General features: G+C 37.1%; 1 long non-coding RNA gene across 1 annotated transcript in view; it reads left to right on the top strand.

Moving 5' to 3' along the window:
- Positions 1-21,277, top strand: part of LOC127385166 (uncharacterized) — a 30,284-nt gene extending 9,007 nt beyond the window's left edge. The window contains exons 2-3 of the long non-coding RNA XR_007889610.1: positions 17,203-17,460; positions 19,821-21,277. This is a non-coding gene — a long non-coding RNA (uncharacterized LOC127385166). The remainder of the gene's footprint in view (positions 1-17,202; positions 17,461-19,820) is intronic.
- Positions 21,278-21,521: the final 244 nt, after the last annotated feature.

Below are 21,521 nucleotides of genomic sequence, written 5' to 3'. Positions count from 1 at the left end.
CTGTCTTCTTTTGTTGATGCAAGAATTAACAGTAAGTTGACCATTATGTAAAAGGAAAAAAATATATAGTCTTAGTTGTTGGCTGCAATGACTAAGTTTATCAGCCATGTGTAGGCATGAAGGGAAAGGTTAATCTTTCTAGGACTCCATATGACTTTCATGTGCTTTCTTCTTTCTCTGTTAGTCTGTGTACTTATGACTTGACATGGAGGCATTTTGCTCCACGTGTACTGCAAAAGGAAGGGTGGTTGACTGAAGAATTTGACACATTACAGTTGAACAGAACTGATATTTCATAAAATATTTGAAGCTAGTTAGAAAAAAATGTTTGTTTCAAAGCTGTTTACAAAAATTGTGACACACAACAATACTTCGTTTAATTTCCACTTTGTCCCTGAAGAATATAATCAGGATAGCACTGGTCAGTCCCTATAGTTTAGGGTTATTAAAAATTAATAGAGAAAATACTTTGAAGAGGTGGGTGGCTAAAATACTGGCAAAAGTGTGCTCAGACTTTTTATAGGAGAATACTTAATTCTCCTATATTGGTACTGTCAGACTCTTACTTACATGAAGGGAATGTAAAACCTGTTCCTCAATTTGCTGGATTTAATAGACACTTTGTAATAACTCATGTTGGTAACAGGATCAGGCACATGAATTCAATAAAGAAAATTTTGAATAAGCAAAGAAATAATTACCACCTTGTTTGGTGGCAATTGGTCCTTGATTGGTCCATTGTGGATGGATGTAAAATGAATACAGGGAAATGTCAATTAATTAGACCTACAATGAAACAAGTATTCCTAAACTCCTAAGATCTTTTCCTCTCCCAGTTTTATACCTCCTTACCTTCCCAGCTTTAAAGCACTTTGTAAAGTTTTCTGTTTCAAAGGTCTTCTCAAAATAGTAATATTGTCAAGCATTACTGTCACTGTTCTGAATTAGAAGTGTTATCTATTGCTGGCTTCAGTTTTAATCAGAGAGAGTTGCTATAGCAGTACTGAACAGAATGTGATTGTGAATAAATACCAAAATCAATGTTCAGTACCTTATCACTAATCACATAATTTGAAGATCTTTATGCACCAATTCAGTGAATATTAAGTGAATATTCAGTGAATTTAAACCCACTCTGATTTTAAAAAGCCAAACCGGGACAGATTGAAAATTAATATGCTAAAAATTAATCAAGTGCTCCTTGAAGAGCAATATTAAGGGGTTCTTGTAAAGCCCTAGATCAAGTACATTGTTAGGTTCAGAAACTTAATCTCTCATTATAGGTGTCTCTGTGAACATCTAACTTAGAAAATGATGCACAATCTTCAAGACATGCTGAGCACCTTTGGTGCTAAGATTTCTAGTAGTCAGGATACAAGAGGGTTTGATAAAGTATCCAAAATTTTTTGTAGCCTCAAGGAGAAGGTTTTTTAAAAATTGATCATTTGCAGCTTTTTATTTTGCCCATTCAATCATCTGTAAAAAAGAGTTAACTGTACCATTCCATAACACAAAAGCTTTTAAAATCCTGTGGTACAAACATGCACAGTGAAGTCTTATGACAAACTGAAAATAACACGGTAGTGAAAGTCAGAGATTCTATTTCTGTCTGAAAAGTGGTTGTTTGGGTGTGTTTTCTCTCTTCCTATCTACCTGTCCAATTTCATCACTTCCTTGGAATTTTGAAATGAAGGATTATTAATGTTTATTCAGGATGACTCACAGATTAAAAAAAAATGTTGTGTGCTATTTCTTTGTCAAGTAGAAGCACATTTTAAAATTTGAGTTGAATCTTAGTGGTATCTATCTTTAAAAGGTCAGAAAACAAAGAGGAGGAAGGGAAAACATTTTCAATAAATTGTGCAGCTAATGAGTCAGAGTAACTGCACTAGTGTTTTTAATGGAGATTGTTTTACATCGCTTTTAAGAACATGCCAACCACTATTATTCTCAACATCTTTTGCAGAATATTATTTAAGAATGCGAATGAAGTTTCATGTGTGTTTCCGTAGTGGAGAGAAATTACAAGAAGGAAAATTGTGCTTAAATGGACATGTTAAGATGTGATATTCAAATCACTATTTTTACAAAGTGCAAACTATTTTTATTCAGGCAGGAAGGTTATTTAAGTGCTTTTGTCTCGGTCTGTGGTTGTGACAATGAAAAAGTAGTACAAGCTATTAAACAAAATAGGTCTGTAGATCCCTCAGCTGTTTTGTAGGATTGGTGGCAAAAACTAGATAGTAGCACCTTGTAGGAGTAATTGCTGATTGACATTCAGAACCTTATGCATCTTTTACCGAGCTTTTATGACTTCTGTGATACACAGTGTATTTATGCATTAGTTACCAAGGATTCAATTTGACCCACCAGCGGGAAGCATTCACTTGCCATGCTGACTTTACAGCATTGCTCATCATCATGAGAAGCTGGGCAAGTATGTAGGTTCATACGTTCAAAAAAATGTCCAAGTGTCTGCTCTGGTAATAGTTGTGGTGATGATGCCCAGATAAAGAGATACAATTTTAGTGTTTGATCTGCTTCTATAGGAAGTTGTTCCCTTGGAGTTGTGTAGGTTGCAGAACATGCTTAGGTATGCCACATAGGCCACATAGTTATTTCACTGATTTTTTTTCTTTTGTTTTGATGTGTTTTTTTAACTGCCTGTGTTTACTTACATACAGTTTAAGTTAGTATACAGCCACATTTTCAAGCACTGCTTGTATCCCTCAATAGTACTTTCATCATTCACCTCATTCTCCTGTTTCTTGAACTCCAATCTCAGTGGTTTTGGAAGCATTTAACAAGCTCATCTCAATTATGTGCCTTCTCTTTCACAGACCAGAAGATATTGGAGGTTTTTTTAATTTATTTTTATCTTTTGTGCAAATATCTCCTTTTCCTTTTTTATTTCTTTGTAGTTCATCTTTCTCATTGGCTCTCACAAAGCAAATTATTTAAGATGACAGTTATTCAAAGAACTCTGCAATTAGTTTATGGAATATGTCTTGAAAAACAACAAAGACTTCCCACTATACAAACTCCTTGCGCTGTCTTTTGACTGATTAAATGCTATGCTTTTTGCAAGCTTAATTATTTTAAAATTGCTTAAGGGAATCTTTCAGTTTGAAGCTGTTTGTCTTTGTTATACCTTTGTCAGTTGTATTTTTATCTTCCATGGTGATATGGTGGTAATTTTGGATTTTTTCATACTTTTAATGCAGTTAATCACACAGAACCTGAGGCAGGTAGGGACTTACCAACATTGTGATTTTACTAATGGTTCAGTTGTCCATAGAGTATTTTGTATTCCAAATTCTTTAGATCAAATTTAAAATTTGTTATACCCTGACATATCTGCTTCCTCAGTCTAGTGGCATCTAAAGCTCTGGTTCTGAACAGTATAGTAAGCCCCTAACAATTGAAATCCACAGACTGTTTGCTCCTCCGGGTATGTTCTATGAAAAGCTTGATCCAAGGACTACTAAGTATTACATATAACAGAAATGGAACCTAATTTCTCCCCTTCCCAAGAAAGTGTTCTTGTAGTTTGCTTTGTAATGTTTGCTGTGTGCATTCCCTGTACACACAAGGTGCTTTAATTGTTGAATAGAAGAGAATGAGAGCACCCTTTGTTTTTAAATATCCTATAGCGTGATATTTAGAACATTTTTCCATTGAGGTAAGATTTTAATTTTCACAGATAATGGAAGGAAATTAACCCAGCATCTTATACAATGATACCACAAGGGCTAGAGCACTATGAGTGCTCCTGGCATCTGAGCAAGAATTTAACTGCATTACAAAACAGTGTTGACTTCCTTGCACTTTAAGAGAATCTGTCTTGAGGAGATGTCATGGTTTGGGCCCACAAAGAACCAACCATATGGCCGCTCACTCAGCTTCACCTCACACACACACACACACACTCGGATGGGGAGGACAAAGGCCAACTAGAAGCTCGTGAGTCAAGACAACGGGCAAGAAGGGTTCTTCACCACCAACAGACTCGACTTGAGGAAAAATAACAATTTAATTTACCACTAATCAAATTCTCACAGGACACAGACAAACCAAAAAGCACTGCTTACATATGTTACTCCCACCCCTCCCTTCTTCCCAGACCCAAATCACTTTGTTCCCCATTTCTCTCCCTCCTTCCCCCCAGTGGTACAGGGGGACAGAGGATGGGGTTTAGAGTCACTTCACACTCTGGTGGTTCCTGCTGCTCCTTCCTCTTCAGGAAGAATGATTCCTTACAGTCCTCCCCTTCTTTCCCACGGGGTCCCTCCCATGGGAGAGAGTCCTCCATGAACCTCTCCCTCATGAGTCCCTCCCATGAGATCAGGAGCAAGCTGCTCTAGTTCAGGCTTCCCACAGAGTCATGGGCTGCTTTGGGAACAGTCACCTCCCCTGGCATGGGGTCCTCCATGACTGCAGATCCAAGTCCATGGGCTGCAAGTCCATATTCACCCCTCCTGGTGTCTTCAGGGAATGTTCCACCACATTCCTCCATGAATGCAGGGGGACAGCCTGCCATCTCCACACAGGCTGCAAGGAAACTTCTGCTTGGGCAGCTTCTTCCCCCTTCTTCCTCACCAACCTCCGGATCTTCACCACAGCACTGTCTTTCACCTCTCCAGCACAGCTCTTTATTACTGCTTCTTCTGCTTAGGTTTTATATCCGTTTTTTCATATGTTAATCACAGAGGTGCTTCTGTTGTCTCTCTAGAGGCCCCCCACCTGGGCTGGAGGAGCTTTTTAGTATCTTCTTGCAGGAGTCACCCCTGGGGTCCCTCCCCTGCTACTGAAACCATACCAGAACCAAATCAGCACAGGCGTGATTCTAGAACCTCAAATGAAAGAAGCATCTCTTTTCAGCAGAGACCATTTATGACACTCAGGTGATGTAATTTAAGAGATAGTATTTCAGAAGGAATTGCTATTAACAATGTTCGATGGCTTCCATTTCAGAATGCAGCCTGTTGTCTGAGTAACTAAAGGCTCTGCATTCTTCATATTGGCCAAACACCTAAAATGGTTTGTTACTGCTCATAACTTTTAGTCAACACTGTGTTTCACTGTATCTGGACTGCATGACATTGTCAAAGTCACAAAAGAAAGTTGTGGAAGAGCAAAATATTAAATTTAGATGTCAAAAATCTGATGCTAATATCTTAACCAGGAACCAGCTTTCCTTTCTCAAATATTTCATCCTAATCCAATAAACACATCATAAATGTGCTGTTGACTTATGCTTCCATCTTTCCTTTATTACATCACTTCCTCTCATTGCAGTTGTACTGCTACTATTTGAAAGTACCACCCGCTTTAAATGTGTAATTGCACAATCAGCATTGTCTATATTTGTAACTGTAGCAACCAGAATAAAAACATTTCCTAGCCCTTCCCATGCAAAAAAAGTCAGAGTTTTAGCTTCTCTTCTTCTGTTTTATGCTTGTGCTGAATGAATTTGTGTGACAAAATGGAAATCGTGTGCTTTGGTTTGGTTGAAGGCTGCTCACAGTAGTGAGGTTGAACAACTGAATTATACTGGAACCTTTGTTTTAGAAAAGGAAAGATAATTTCTGACCTGCTCAACAGTACTCACATGAAATATATGTATCCTCTCTCCAATGTCATTCCCACACTCTTGGCAGGGTATCTCACCACAGTATCAGTAGGGCTTTCTGCTACCACCAGTCTTACCTTCTGAAGCATGGAGGAAATGTGAATTGTCTTGTGCTATTTATGAAGAACATGATACCCACAGACTGAAAAAAGAGATCCACATGCCATCCATGCACGAGCAGTTCTAGTTCATTCTTTTGTTATAAATAATACTGTATTTGGCTTTCTTCATTTAAGCTCCAGTTCCTAATGTTTGCATTGTTTCCTGAGATTCCATTTTGTTGTTTTCGGGCAGCCTCTATGATGCCGTTGGTTTGTGACATTTTTTATTGACTAATTTTCTTAATGCAGAGAAAAACTCTAACACGTAACTAAAGAGTTCAGTGAGCGGCTCAGTTAACATCAAAACAAAGGTACCATTATTTCTATCACATTAATTTTCTTGCTTTCAGACTACCCTCAGGCATCTAGAATTGTCCCCCTATTTTCACATTTGCATTATAGTACCTTTGAGACCAAAATCCATTATTTACATTCTCTTTGAGGCTAATACTTTGTGTCCAATCTTGCTACAGTTTGCAACACATGTGCAGGCACCCATGCATGCCCACCATGACTACAGAAATTTTATTTCCTTAGGAAACCAGACTGAAAACAAGGGGCAAAACCAGAGAGATCAAAACTGTGGCACCTAGGATCCAATATCCTATCCACATTGTAGAAAGTGAAAAAACGGAGTATTTTGTTTCCCCTGCAGGTTCTACAGGGGAAATCTACTGCTTATTGCGGTTAAATGCATGAATTTTTGATTCCTTTGTTTACTATTAATCAGTTCTGTAATTTGGGTCAAATTCTCATCTCCCGTTTCCCCTTTTGCTTATTTAGACACAGTTCAGTCAGGCAAGAACAAACACTTTGTCCAAGTCTTCACAGTGCTTAGCATGCTAATGCCCATGAAAGACTCTAAAAATCAATTAATATACTTACTGCAGCATTCCTCTAGTTGATTACTGTATAATTAACCAAAACAGAAACAACATCTGAGGACTTCAGTCACTAATACACCAGATAATAGAGCTGTTCACAGCTGACTTGAAATCTTCCTGCAGAGGTGATTTGTTTGTTGATTCTGTGGACAATTTTTAATTGGTACATCTTGCTGGTGGTGCAAGTACTGGTAAGTGAGTTCAAGAGAGCTATGAAAGGCTAGCTTGCTCAGTACCTTACTGTAAACAGACTAAGGGATGGGTCCTATGAGGAAACAGTAAGCACACACCACACCCTATATTCAGTTACATCTGAAAAAGAGACAGGTTTTCATTCAAACTGCCTCTCAGATGCTGTTTACCTCTGCTTTTCTTTCAGTACAGTCTAAAATAATGGATTTGAGCCTCAAGTTTAACATCTATCAATAAGGGTTCTGAACTGTTAAAAAGCCATCCTTGGCTTAACGATAACTGATGTAACCTTATTTTTCATGGAAAATGCATTATGTGCTTTGGACTAATGTAACAGTGATCCCACAAAGCCTGTGCAAATTACTCACTGTCAGTGAAACCTGAGGTTGGTTTGAAGTAGATGTCTCTCATTCTCTGTTTCTGTTAAATCAGAAACAAATTTTATATTGACAAATCCACCTCCTTCCTCTAATTACTTTATGTCTCCTTATGTACAGTATGTCTGCAAAGGTTTATTTCTCTTTCATGCACTATTCTAGGAATTTCCAATGTTCAGAAACTTCTGATTAATTTCCCTGACTGTTTGATAACTATTCAGAGTTTGTTCCTCATTTGTAAGAAGAATTTTAAGAGAAAAAACTTTGACAAGATATAGCTAGTATACACAGCATGAATTAATGGCTGAGTACTAAAAAAAACCCCTTTAAACTGGCATTAACTGATGCTCTATGCAAATTAGTTTGAAATGCAGTAGCAATGAGTACAGTTACGCTAATTAATAGAGATCGGAATAGTAAGGAGGAGCAGGTATGTTGACTGTACTAGGAATGTGGGAACTGTCATTCTAGAATGTATCAATGCTCTTTCCTTTCAACCTGGAACCTTGCATTTATATAATACACTGAGTACTTCAAGCAAGACTTAAATTATGTGTTGTTGTAGACTTTGTAAGAGGGTGTCTTGTACTTAAATGGGTGCTTAGAAAAGAATCCCAAGTTCAACTCTGTAATGAATGCAACAGTACTGTCAGCAAACAGGACTTTTCAGATCGCCTAGGTGGAAAGAAATTTTACTTTGGGGCTTAATTCTGTTTCCACCTTTTTCTTTCTAATGTGATGATCTTTGAAGCAGCACATTGTGTAAATTGTGTGCAGTAACTACAGAACATTCTGTTTTAAGAAACAGATAATACCTCTGTATATTGAAGATCAAAGCTGAAGCATCAGGAAACTGGTGTCAGGGAAGGCATATAAAACACACATCATGAATGTTTTCTGTAACTTAGATATTTGACACTTGCACCCACACAACTGTACATGGAGTAGAGAAGACTCTTTTTCAGATTTTGAGCAGGATAAGAGATATGTTGTACGTTTTTAGAACAAATCCTTGTAATTGAGGAGTCGCTGTGTAAAACACTTCAGATTATAAATAAGGGAAATAACTTGACAACATAAAAAATATAACTTAACATTGTTTTGGAAAAGAAGTAGTACAGAATTATCCTTTTGTATCAGCACATTTATGAACAAAATTAATTTATCAAGCTTTGCACATTTATAAAATCTATCTCGTAGGTTACTGGGTCTGCCATTCATTAAACACTCATTATTAGACTTACTACATCTTTTAGAATGACTCATGCACTTGTATGCAGAATTTCAAAAACATCCTGGTTGCTAGGGTACGTGTGATCACTTGACGTATAAAGTACCTGTTAGAAATAGAAGTTTTTAAAGTAAATAAGTAACAAATCTGAAGGGTTTTTTATTCAGGAAATATTTCTGCCAGTAGGTAATGATGCAAACCAAAACATTTTATGCCTTCAGATATTGTTTTATATTGCACACATTCCCTAATTAATACATGTTATTTTATTTTTTCCCATTTCAGTAAACAACTTTTTATTTCTCCCATATGCGTGTGATACAATAGTTTCCTGGGTGATTTTCCTCAACTTATTTTTTTCCCCACTGGCTTAGGTGAACCTTTTTGCTTGCCCATAAGAATTTTTTATCTTTGTTTCAAAGCTCTCCAAGCTTTTTCTGAGGACTGATACAAAAACTTTACCTCAAATGTTCATATGGCTTTTGATACATGCTTCTATGTCTTCATCTTAGAACTACAGGCTTGTTTATGCTGATGGCACTGTGGCTGTCCTTGCATGAAATGTTTGCTTGCAGAGACTGGAAAGATCTGCAGGTGCTATCACTACTCCATTAGTCCAATCTTCTCCAGAATTAATGCTCGTGGATAGTATGACACAATCTGAGCTTTAAAACTAGAGCTGCCTCTGTCATGCTGCTATTTAATTTTAAAATGTGTCCTAAAAAACCTGAGTTAAAAGAACAATAAAGAGATAGGGTCAGCACATAAGGACACTGTAATTCATGCTGCCTATAAAACTAGAGGTGGGTTAAATACTTTTTGTTGTTGTTCCTATGCAAAATCAAAACAATCAGAAAGTACATTTTATGCCAATCCAATATATTTTTTTTTCCTGAAAATATTTTTTTCTTGGTTTGGATTCCCAAAAAAAACTTATTTGTGTGTCATTAAGAATTGTATTCATTTATTTCATGTAATATTTGGGTCATTTCAATTGCTTTTTGTTTAGCTCAGTAATGAAACAAGGCATGATTTTTCAAAATGAAACACCAAAAATATTTCATTATTTCTGAAAGGAAAACTTTTGCCTTGATAGAAAAAAACCCAGAGTCTAACACTCCACACATCTTAGTATTGTATTTCAGATATGACTGGCATTTGCAAATAATGTTAGCATAGTAGAAAAAGACATTTTTAATTATTAAAAAAAATCCCTGGATTTCTATAAATCCTTACTTTAGTCTCTAGGTAAGCATACATCATTAGACAGTCTTTACCTAAATAAGATCATACTATTTCTGCAGGACTCGTACCTAATATCCATGCATTCAGTGCACATGATAATCAATGCTCACTAATTATTGAAAGCACTATATCGCGAGGGAGGAAGCTAGCTAAGACAACAATGACATTGAAAGGGAAAGTGCTGTTATGACAGTATGATTACTGGAGCCCCTCAAGGGTCAGTCTTTAAAAGTTCTTGTTTATTAATTTCATTACTAACCTTAGTATGGTGATACAAGAGTGTGATAACTGAGTTTGCCAATAGCAAAAAATACGTCTATCATTAACACAGAAGAAGGCTGCAATATCCAGGAAGACCTGGATGACTGTAAGGACTGGAATAATATACAAGCGATAAAATTCAATCTCTGTTGTTATCACTTAATTAATTTTAGAAAAGATTGAAATAAAAAGTGTTTATGATGCATATGTGAAATATCAAATACCAACAGTAAAACCCAAACAGTTAAATCAGTTGGGTGCCCCATCAAAGATATCCATAATCTGGTTTTCCAAGTATTAAAAAATTTATATTAAAATCATACTTACTACTAACTTCTGATTAGGAAACTCAGCTCTGCTGCAAGTCAGACCATAGGTGTTTTTGTTGTGGTTTTTTTTCTGTGTCTTGAGTGATACTTAGATTGAGGAACTGTATGGAAGAGGCAATTTAATATAAAACCCTCCATAATATTCTATAACATTAGTTTAAGCTGTAGCAAAAGACCGTATTTCTTTTCACTTGATTTGTCCTTAACAAGTAGAGACATTTAGCCAAGCAATGTTTTATTTCAAGGTGACTTTTAAGCATTGAAACTGAAATGGTGCTGTTACGCAACTTATGCAAAGGACTTCACAAGACAATATGGCTGAGTTAGTATAATTTGTTAGCTGCTCTACCAGTTACTGTTATTATCCCCCTGAATTTTGGGGTAGAGGGTAGTCCCCACAGGCTCTAATTCCACTATACAGGGCTTTGGTGGTAATGCCAGTCCGAGGCATTTGTCTTTCCCATGCCTGGACATTCATTACTCCAGTGCTGCAGTCATGTCCCCTGCCTTGTACCTCTACAGCTGACTGTGGGACTATGTTGTGAACTAAGTCAGCCAACTGCCTTTTTTGTGCACATTTTATTTTTTTCCAACATACACAGTTAAGTCCTCCTGTTCACAGGATGACTTACAAACTGTTGCTCTGACTTAACCTAGAAGGGAAACACGCGGTTCCTCATGAGTCCAGGAGCAATCAACCTGAATTGTCTGTGTTGGACACTTAGATGAGTGACCATTGCCTAGGCAGACAAAAGAGTTCAGCTGTGAATTGCTGTTTGGTAAAAGTGGCTGTAGTCATTACAAAAATTATCAAGTTTCAATCAGGGCAGGCAAATCCACACCACCATCTCAATGAATTTAACAAAGCATGAAAATATTTTTTATACCGCTGTTACTGTGCATAAGTTGATCTTATTATTTAATCTTCTCAGTATAATGAAGTCTATTATTTAACACAGACAATGCAATGTATTTTCTCTTAATTTTACTTTCAGAGATGGTTCATTGTGGTAGCTGAAAATTACAGAAATACACAGCTAGTGGAAAACAGTGGCATGAAGAATTTCAGGTCAAATAGTTGCAGTTTGCTAGTTAGAAAGAAGAAAAAGTAAGTTCTTGTTATGGAAAATTATAAGTGTCGTAACACTTACAAAATGCTAACCCTGTAAGCATTGCACTTACTACCCTACTTAAAAAAAAAAAAAAAGCAGGAATATTGTGTTTTAGCTGTGGTTTTACTCTGTCCTTACATGGTCTGCTGTGTCATTTTAACACAGCTGAATGTAGGCTTCTAAAATCTGTGATATGATAGGTGTTTTTAAAGTGCACTTCTGAGAAATCTTTGTGCCTGTCAGGTAGTGATTTTGTAAAATCTGACAAAAAACCAGAGTATTAATCTCATCATAAGATACCAGTTTCTTCAACTGTCTCAGTCATGTGCAAGTAGTTTCTATTTAGTCAGAATTCCTGAATAGTCAGACCAGAACTTTTCTTACACTATGAAGTGCTGCAGGTTGTTCACAGATATTTAAGAAGTGCTTTTTTTCTGATATTTATTGAAGTATTGGATTTAAGCCAGAATTTTTGTGTTCATGAACTTAATGTTACAGTATTCTATGTTTTGTTCATGAACTAAATGTTACAGTATTCTGTTTTGTCATATGCTTTAACCAAGGGGGTCATTCTGCTTTTAATACCATTGCTTACAAAGAGAAGGTGAACACTGGAAATTTTAGCAGTTGGGTTAATTATAGTAAAACAATTTTATTTGGTTTTGCATATGCTTCTCATAGATATAATTTAAGGCAAGTGCCCATATTTTCATGAAGAATGGCCCTTCAAGTTACTTTAATTATGGAAACTGGGAATGACTGCTTAAAGGTGAATCAGTCTTGCAAATTTTTTTATGTTTTGTCCATTCAAATTTTGCTCACCAACTTACTTGCTAACTCATCTGTTGTCTTATATTGAGTCTGAAAAAAAAGCACCTGTGACAGATGGATTTAATATGAGTTAATTAACCAAACTAATCTAACTTACATGTAAATGCTATATGCTACAACATTGTGACATCTAGAATAGCCTAGGTTTGTGCTTTAGAAAGCACTTGTTTCTGGTTTGAAAATGGGGAAACCTTACAAATAAATAAAATAAAAGGAAATAGATAATGAAAGTTGAATTCTAAATGAGTGACAGCTGAAGTCCCATTCTCAAACCAGGCTTTTCTGTAAATGAAAACCACCTGTATTTCAAATAGTAAATCCACAAGATGAAAACTTAACTTGTTTTCCTCTCAGTCTAGCTACAAGTGCAAACAAGGGTCCCTATGAAGTGAACACTAGGCCAGTAAGAAAAGTGTCATGAAAAATTTACGTTTTTATAGCAGATGTTTGTATGGCATGTAACACCTGACAAATAAGTCTAGACACTTTTTTTAAGAAATTTGACAATCAAGCATTATATTTAACTCATTGAACAAATTAGTTGAGGAAGAGAAGGGAGTAAAGTTCAGTGCGGCATGCATCACTGAGTAGAGAAGACAAAACCACATTTCTTATTGTAAAAGGCATTGGTTCTAAATGCAAAATTTATCCTATTAGAAATAATGCTTTGGTTTCACTTCTTTCTCTTCCACGCTCTCCTACTCCTGTGGGAGAGTTTTCCTGTCTTTTAAGAAGTCATAAATGTGTCCCTTCATATGTAAACAAATAAATTATGCACTCTTTAAAGAATAGATGGAAACAACATGACAGTAGAGGAGAAGGAAGGAACTATATGGCCCTTCTACTGAGGTGGTATGCCATATGTGCTTAGTGGCACAATTGAGATTTCTTACCCAAGTCTGTGCCTAAACAGTTCTGTACATTGTAATCTCCTCAATTCACAGAATCACAGAATGGTAGGGGTTGGAAGGGATCTCTAGAGATCATCTAGTCCAACACCCCTAGTAGAGCAGGGTCCCTTTGAGCAGAATACATAGGAACATGGCCAGGAAGGTTTTGAATGTCTCCATGTATGCTGGTTTGGATTGGTTTGGTGGTATTTTTGGTAGGGGGAGAAGGGCCCAATGGGTGGCTCTTGTAAGAAGCTAAAGAGCTACCCCAGCTCCAAAACCAGCCAAGGAGCCATCAGACAGACAATAGATGCGCCTCAGCGATTAACATGTGAAAGAACTGATATAAAACCTGAGCAGAGGAAGCAGTAATAAAGAGCTGTGCTGGAGAGGTGAAAGGCAATGCCGGGGTGAAGATCCCAAGGCTGGTGAGGAAAAGGGGGAAGAAGGTGCCCAAGCAGAGCTTTCCCTGCAACCTATTATGAGATGGCAGGCTGTCCCCCTGCATTCATGGAGGAATGTGGTGGAACATTCCCTGAAGACACCAGGAGGGCAGAACTTGTGTTTGCTGCCAGTGGACTTGGATTACGCAGCTGTGGAAGACCCTGCACCAGGGGAGGTGACTGTTCTCCAAGCAATCCGTGACTCTGTAGGAAGCCTGTGCTGAAGCAGCCCATGACTCTGTGGGAAGCCTGAACTAGAGCAGCTTGCTCCTGATCTCATGGGAAGGACTCATGAAGGAGAGGTTCATGGAGGACTCTCTCCCACGGGAGGGACCCCATGGGAAAGAAGGGGAGGACTGTAAGGAATCATTCTTCCTGAAGAGGAAGGAGCAGCAGGAACCACCAGAGTGTGAAGTGACTCTAAACCCCATCCTCTGTCCCCCTGTACCACTGGGGGGAAGGAGGGAGAGAAATGGGGAACAAAGTGATTTGGGTCTGGGAAAAAGGGAGGGGTGGGAGTAACATATGTAAGCAGTGCTTTTTGGTTTGTCTGTGTCCTGTGAGAATTTGATTAGTGGTAAATTAAATTGTTATTTTTCCTCAAGTCGAGTCTGTTTTGGCTGTGACCTTAGTTGGTGAAGAACCCTTCTTGCCCTTTGTCTTGACTCATGAGCTTCTAGTTGGCCTTTGTCCTCCCCATCCCAGTGTGTGTGTGTGTGTGTGTGTGAGGTGAAGCTGAGTGAGCGACCATATGGTTGGTTCTTTGTTCTCCTATTAGGCCCAAACCATGACACCAGGGATGGAGACTCCACAACTTCGCTGGGCAACTGGTTCCAGTGCTCTGTTACCCTCAGAGTAAAAAAGTATTTTCTAATATTTAGGTTAAACCTCATGTGTACCAGTTTGAGACCACTACCTGGGCACCACTGAGAAGAGTCTGACCCCATCCTCCTGACACCCGCCCTTTAGATATTTATAAGTATTAATGAGATCCCCCCTCAGACTCCTTTTCTCTAAGCTGAACAAGACCCAGCATTCTCAGCATTTCCCCATATGGTAGATGCTCTAGACCCTTAATCATCTTAGTGGCCTTGTGCTAGACTCTCTCCAGCAGCTCCTTGTCCCTCTTGAACTGGGGAGCCCAGAACTGCACACAGTACTCCAGGCAAGGCCTCACCAGGGCAGAATAGAGGGGGAGGATAACCTCCCTTGGCCTGCTGGCCACCCTCTTCTTAGTGCACTCTAGGATGGCATTGGCCCTCTTGGTTGCAAGGGCACATTGTCGGCTCATGGTCAGCCTGTTGTCCACCATGACTCCCAGGTTTTTTTTCCCCAGAGCTGCTTTCCAGCAGGTCAGCCCCTAACCTGTACTGGTGCATGGGATTGTTTTTCCCCAGGTAGAGTACTCAACACCTGACCTTGTTGAATTTCACTAGGTTTCTCCCTGCCCCACCCTCCAACCTGTCCAGGTCACACTGGATTGCAGCATAGCCTTCTGGCCTGTCAGCCAATCCACCTAGTTTTGTATCATCAGAGAATTTGCTGAGGGTGTATTCCGTTCCTTTGTCTAGCTTGTCAATGAATATATTGAACAGGACTGGACCCAGCACTGACCTCTGGGGGACACTACTAGTCACGGGCCTCAGCCCCGCTGACCACAACTCTCTGAGCTGTGTTCACTGATTACTTTAAATTTAGCCACCTAAGCATATAAGTAACACTTAAAAAATTCAATTTAAAAAATCAGCCTTATACTGTAACCTGCTAAAGTAGTAATCTGTATTCTGATTTCCACACTAATATATACAAAAGCATTCAGATGAAAGACCAGGGAACTGGACCTCTGTCTTGCTTTTGGGTGAATGTCAAAACCAATTAGGTGCATTTCTTGCTGAGTGCATGATATAATGCACGGGCCTGAATATTGTTTTCTTACAAGATGTCAAAAAATAAGACAAGAAAAGACTAGACAATATATCCTCCTATTTTGATCTACTTTCACCCTCTCCAGAAAAATGTAATTATATATTTGACACAGAAAAAAAGCCTTTTTAGGGAGCCTTGCATTCAATATTTAACTACATATTCAAGAGACAATTTCTACTACATACCTTTCAGCAGCAGTGCAAAGAGGTAATGATTTGGAAGAAGCCATTTTCAGAGATTACTATAGATAAGTATTTAAAGTTTTGGAAGTTATCGGCAGTGTTTCTGAGCTTTGTAATGGTTGATTAAAGAAACTATGTCACTCAGCATTGGCCCAATGAAGTATACATATCCTTAGGCTCTGAAGAGATCTTAAATAGATGTTCCCTTTACAGCCTGAGTATGTATAGGAACTAAAAAGGAAGGAGAGGAAAAGAACAGAAAGTTCTGTAAAGAAATGTCAAAGGCCATTAGAGAAAGAGCTTTTAAAAAGGAGACAGTAGCATATGGCAAAATGATCAGGCACTGCTATGTAGAGGAGAATAATATTCAGCTATTAAATAGGATGACTGTTGAAAGCAGTAGAACATTCCAAATGTATAACACTTGCCTGCGAGGTGTTTTCTTTTTAGTTAAAAGCTATTTTTAAAAGGATTACCAAAGGATAAGCATTTATTACTTCTCTGAATTATTTTATTATTTTTAAAGGAAAATAATATTTGTTGTTTATATATTGCACAAAGGTAATGTCTGGTCATTTTAGGCTGAAAAAATATATAGATAAAAAGAATTCAGCAGGTCTACCATTTTAATGCATTTCAGTAAAAACACCAGAAACTCCATGTGGCTTAGTAAATAAGAGAATATTTTAATTAAGTTGATTCATTAAATTTTAGACAAAAGAATGACCACTTTTAGTCATATTGCTTTAATGAGGTCATTTTACATGTAATAACTCAGATCATTTAACACCGAGATTAATTTATACAATTTTATACAATTTTTTCTTAAAGTTACTGCTGAACAGTATTCTTCTCTATCGAACGTAGTTAAATCTTTCAATGTATATTCTTGTATATCTATGCTAAAAATGGCTTTTCTTTTCTTTTTTTTTTTCCTGTTGGGTCTTTGGAAAATTCAGTTACAAAGAATATCTAATCAACAATATGATGTTTTACATATTGCATACCATAATTTGATGGGGTTTGATCTATTACTAATCTCCTATACTCCAAGCTTGGTGTGTTAAAAAATAGGCTACGTATAACTACAGTTAATTGCATTAGTAATTGAGTATTAAATTAAATATTGGACTAGGGTAGTGTGTAATCCAGAATAAGTTTGGTTGTAAATCAGAACATTAATAACTCGAATGTTAATAGAGACATTGTAAATTAACTGCCAGAAAAAAAGAAAAAAAAAGCTTTTTAAATGGAGGCTGTTTTTTTAATTATTCCTAGACATTGCCAAATTTTAATATTTTTTTTTCATTATTTGATGAAATAATTGAGTTTGTAGATGTAAATCAATACACAATGTAGAGTGTAGAAATACAAATGTAAAGAAGTAAGTTCCTACTTTGTTTTTCTCAGTTCTCAGTTCTGATTTTTTGTTTGAGTTGCTGTTTTAAGCATATGCACCTCATTGGATGGATTAGAATTGACATTTCCACAATACCTGGCCTGCACAAAAAAATCTTAAAAATCTCATTCTTTCTTTTTTTTTTTTTTTTTTTTAATATTTTCAAGGTTTAGGTCCAAGTTACATGTGACTGGTGAGGTGCAAGACTGCTTTATTCTTTACCAGACTAGTGCAAGTCATTGGATAATGTGAATATCACATCCTTTTGGACAATGACATCTTCATCTCCACCTTGATAAGAAAGCAAGGAACAAAGTTGGACAAGCAGTATGGGAACCAGAAGCTACATCTGTGTTGGTCATGCCACAGTGAGCAAAAGCGGCAAAATTCTGTTTGGCTTGGAAGACTAGGAATCAGAGAGAAAGGTATATCCATACCAGTGTCCACAAGACCAAAGGGCTATCAGTTAGGAATGAGTTAAACACCAGCCAGGAGACAGAGAGACTTGGTGCTTTTTGGTTTTGTTTTGTTTTGGTGGTTTTTTTTTCCCTCTAAACCCAGGTTTTTCTGGAAAAACACTTATCTGAATAATGACAATTTTTCATTTAAATTTCAGTAGAAATTTCTATTTATATCACCTTATGCTAAGTTTCTGGTACATTTCCCTGGCAAAATACTTCTCATGCCAATGGATGTTTTCAGAACTTGGCTGATTCATGATATGTGAAATAATTTGCTTTAGCCTTTTTGTTTAAAACAAAAAAAGCTACAGTGTTTGTTGTCATAGTTTGTATTAACCATCTCAATATGTGTACATAAAAGACTATGAAGACCTTGCTAGGCACCCTAGAATCTAATATATGTATATGCTTTTTTACTGAGAGCTTGCCCTGCAACATATCTGTGCACACTGTCACACAATAATGTGGTATTATCAGGGTGATTCTGGTGCCCGTTTCATGAGACATTACTGAAGAGAAGGGGAAGAATGTGCTGAGGTTACCTTTCCTTTCTTAACTCCAGTTTTGAATGTGAAGATCTACGCACTGACATTCTTAGATTCTCTGCTGAAATATTTGGAAAGATAACATGCTGCTACATCCAAGACCAGTCCTATGGAATTCTCATGAAGTGTATGTGCAGCTTTGCATCTTTTAAGAACATGCCAAGTAAAGGATTTGTAGAGCATTTCCAATGGTGTAGGAGTCTGTCAGACAGTCAAGGCAATCAGAATGCCCATCATTCACTGGATGTTCTATTACACAAAGTAATAGATTAAACTAGACAGCCTAAACATCTAAAGAATGTTTTTTGGGAAATGATCAGGAAAATCAATTGGTAAAAGTAATGAAAAGATATCTTTACTAGCCTAGCCAACTAAAAAGTCCAAGTATAGTTACATGGGTTAGGAAGGTACAATAATGCCCAAACTGAAGCAACTCCATAGAAGCAACTCACCCTTTGTCCTTGCAATGTATGAGAGGTGAAGAAATGCTTAGAAACTTTGCAAGCTCTTGCACATGAGGAGGGACAAACCCATAGTAGAGCGACCTCGTGGCTAGAACTAGGGTTGCACTATGTTGACACAGAATTATTAACTTTCAACTAAAAAACAGGTAAGCTTTCTTCTTGATTAAGAGTTTGCATAACAAGAACTCTCATACTGTAAATTTCTCAGATGTGTAAATTTCTCAAATGTGGCTTGAAATGAACACATTTCTGAGAGTAGGCTCCTGTACTCTGACAACAGTAGGCGACATTCTGCAAAATGTAACATTATCAAGTAATAGAATATGTATAGTTTTTTAAAGTTTATAATCTTCTCCTGTTCCAGCCCTCAGACTGTAAAAATACTGAAAGGAACTCCCAGCTAGCTTAGATGCACATACTTGTGCAGCACTCTTAGCTCCTGAGCATACAGACAGACACAATGTCCTCATTGCTTCCTCTCAAAGGAAGTGTTCATGTCTTTGCGTATAATTAGCTCCACTGTGAAGAAGTCCTCAGAAGAAAAAAGCTTGGTTATCTTGTTAGACTTGTGGTTGAGCAGTGTCAGGGGTTACTGAGGTAGAAGAAAGGGTTTTGCACTTAGTCATAAGTGGTGTTGGAGGCAACTAAAATCATTAGTATAGACTGGCTGTGTGTGGGATTCCATTACCAGCAGAGGAGAGATTCAGAGCCCAAGAGTGGTTTCAGAGAAATGCTGCAGAGTGGAAATTCCATTCCATCCTCAGCTCTGGACCTAGGGGCTCATTTCCCAATAGGGAACAAGAAAGAAGAAGAAAAAAATTATTTCTTGTGCAGAGAAACAATATCCATGCATCAGATGACACAACTAGACACAGATGTGAATGACATTCCTGATAAGACTGAAATTTGTTTCCCTTCAGTTACTGGGTATTTTATAATATCTAGCAAGTGAACATTGGCATGAAATGCTACTGAAGAGGCACATAAGCAAGCTCAGCATAAACACTTATATTAAGGAAATCAATTGCGTTAGTATCTAGATAATTTGAAAAAGAAAGTAGAAATAAAATTAAATTACATAGCTGTTGTACTGTTCCATCTTAGTTGTTGGATCCACTGATAGGATCCACTTTCCTAAAGTATATCTGATGATACTGGAAATGGCCAACTTCCCATAAAGTAGCAAAACATTTGAAAAGCTCTGCCTTCTCACAATAAGGTCTATAGGCTAGCGGCATTCTTTATTTATGGATTTTATTTATCACAGATTTTATTTAGGAAAACAAATTGGAATGATTTCTGCTCTCCATTTTAGGTCTCAAATTTAGAAGACTCCAGTCAATGACATAAAGAAGGGACTTCTGTGTGGCTGTTCATATCATCTGTGTCAGAAGTCAAATTTCTGCCCCACTTTAGATGGTCTGCATCACCTTACAGAAGATCCCTATCTTTCCCCATTAATATGTATCATTTAGGAAGCCTGCTCACCTGTATAGAAACTTAATGTGGCTGAATGTAAATTGGAAAGTACTATTAAATTTTCTTTCTACAAGACCAATAAAGTATAGGTATGTGTTTCACAGGCATTTAAAGCCACCACATGAATTTTACTCTACTGTATTTATTTGCAATGGTACCTACTCCTGTACATTCACTTACTGTTCTCTGTATTTATGTTGAGATGGCTGAGAATATAAACCCATTACCTTATTTCTCCTTTTAAAATTTGACATATTAATGATTCACTTTTCTACTTAAATTCTTCTCTGCCCCATCCCCACTCAAACAAAGAAGTGGAATTTGGAAACATAGCATTAGAAATTACTTTTTGAGTCACTCAGTCTAGTTCCCTTTTATAGGCAACCATGAAATCTCTTATGTAAAGTAAAAAGGTGTCATCCTAAAGCCAGTGAGGATATTTACCCCATTACTCCTATTTTAAGGCTGTTTTGGAAGCTTAATTTCCTGATGGTTGAAAATTTTCTTCTAATTTACAATCTAAGTGTGTTCATACCAAGTACATATACTAGTCTGTTGACTATTATTAGCCTTAAACTAAATAATACATACTTTGTCTCTGAAAGGTATCTCTAACTAATGCCTTTCTAGACAACTGAATTTCCATATAAGCCAATTCTTTCATCTCCCCTTGTAATACATGCTCTTTATTGCCTTGATCACCCTAAAAGCTCTTTGGATTGTCCTGCCAGCAAAGTATAAATAATTGAAAGATCCAAAGGATAAGAAGGGAGCCTTTTTTAATCCATCTAAAAAAAAACCCGAACCAAATATTTACACCAGTTGTGCTGTCAACCCTTAGTTTTGTAGAAGGATGGATTTTCACAAGAGTGGCACATCATTTGTGTGATGTTTTGATGTTTTAGAAGGAAAGCTGCTATATAAAGAAGAGTATACGAGGAATTTAGTTGTTACGGGGAAATCCTCATGATGATAAAACATTTGCAATAGACTGAATTAAGATCCTAGTTTATCTCTACTTATTGTACAATGTGCAGATTTTACATCACTTGACAAAGATCTTCATCTAAGAGTTGTATTTTTCTAGGCCAATAAGCCTACTTAAGTTCTGCTTCTACCTGGGTAGTATGAACCAACTTACCTGACTTCACTGATAGAAGGTGTCTAAAGTTGATGCATGTAAACAACCATATTAGTTGCACGTCAAAAGTCATATGGGTATCAAAAGTTGTGTTATAACTTCTATAAAATCATGGTTGTACAGTATTAAAGTCTATAGTTGTTTCATCAAGATCTTATGAGTTCTGTTTAGCTTAAATTGAAATGCTTATAAATGTATATGTATAAAAATATATTAGAACAGTACAAAGCCAGAAGGATTTTAATGAAGTTGCTGTTAATTTACAACTCCATTAGGCACATAATCAATAAGAACCAGGAAAAACAAGAGAGTGCTGATGATAATGGCTGAGAAGCGTTTTCATATCCATGCCCACAAGGTTTTAAAATCTTTAAATGGATTGAATCAGAGCATTAA

Source organism: Apus apus, chromosome 5 (assembly GCF_020740795.1).
Source record: "Apus apus isolate bApuApu2 chromosome 5, bApuApu2.pri.cur, whole genome shotgun sequence".
NCBI lineage: Eukaryota > Metazoa > Chordata > Aves > Apodiformes > Apodidae > Apus > Apus apus.
Note: the sequence above shows the minus strand (reverse complement) of the source record. Positions and strands in the feature narration are given on the sequence as shown.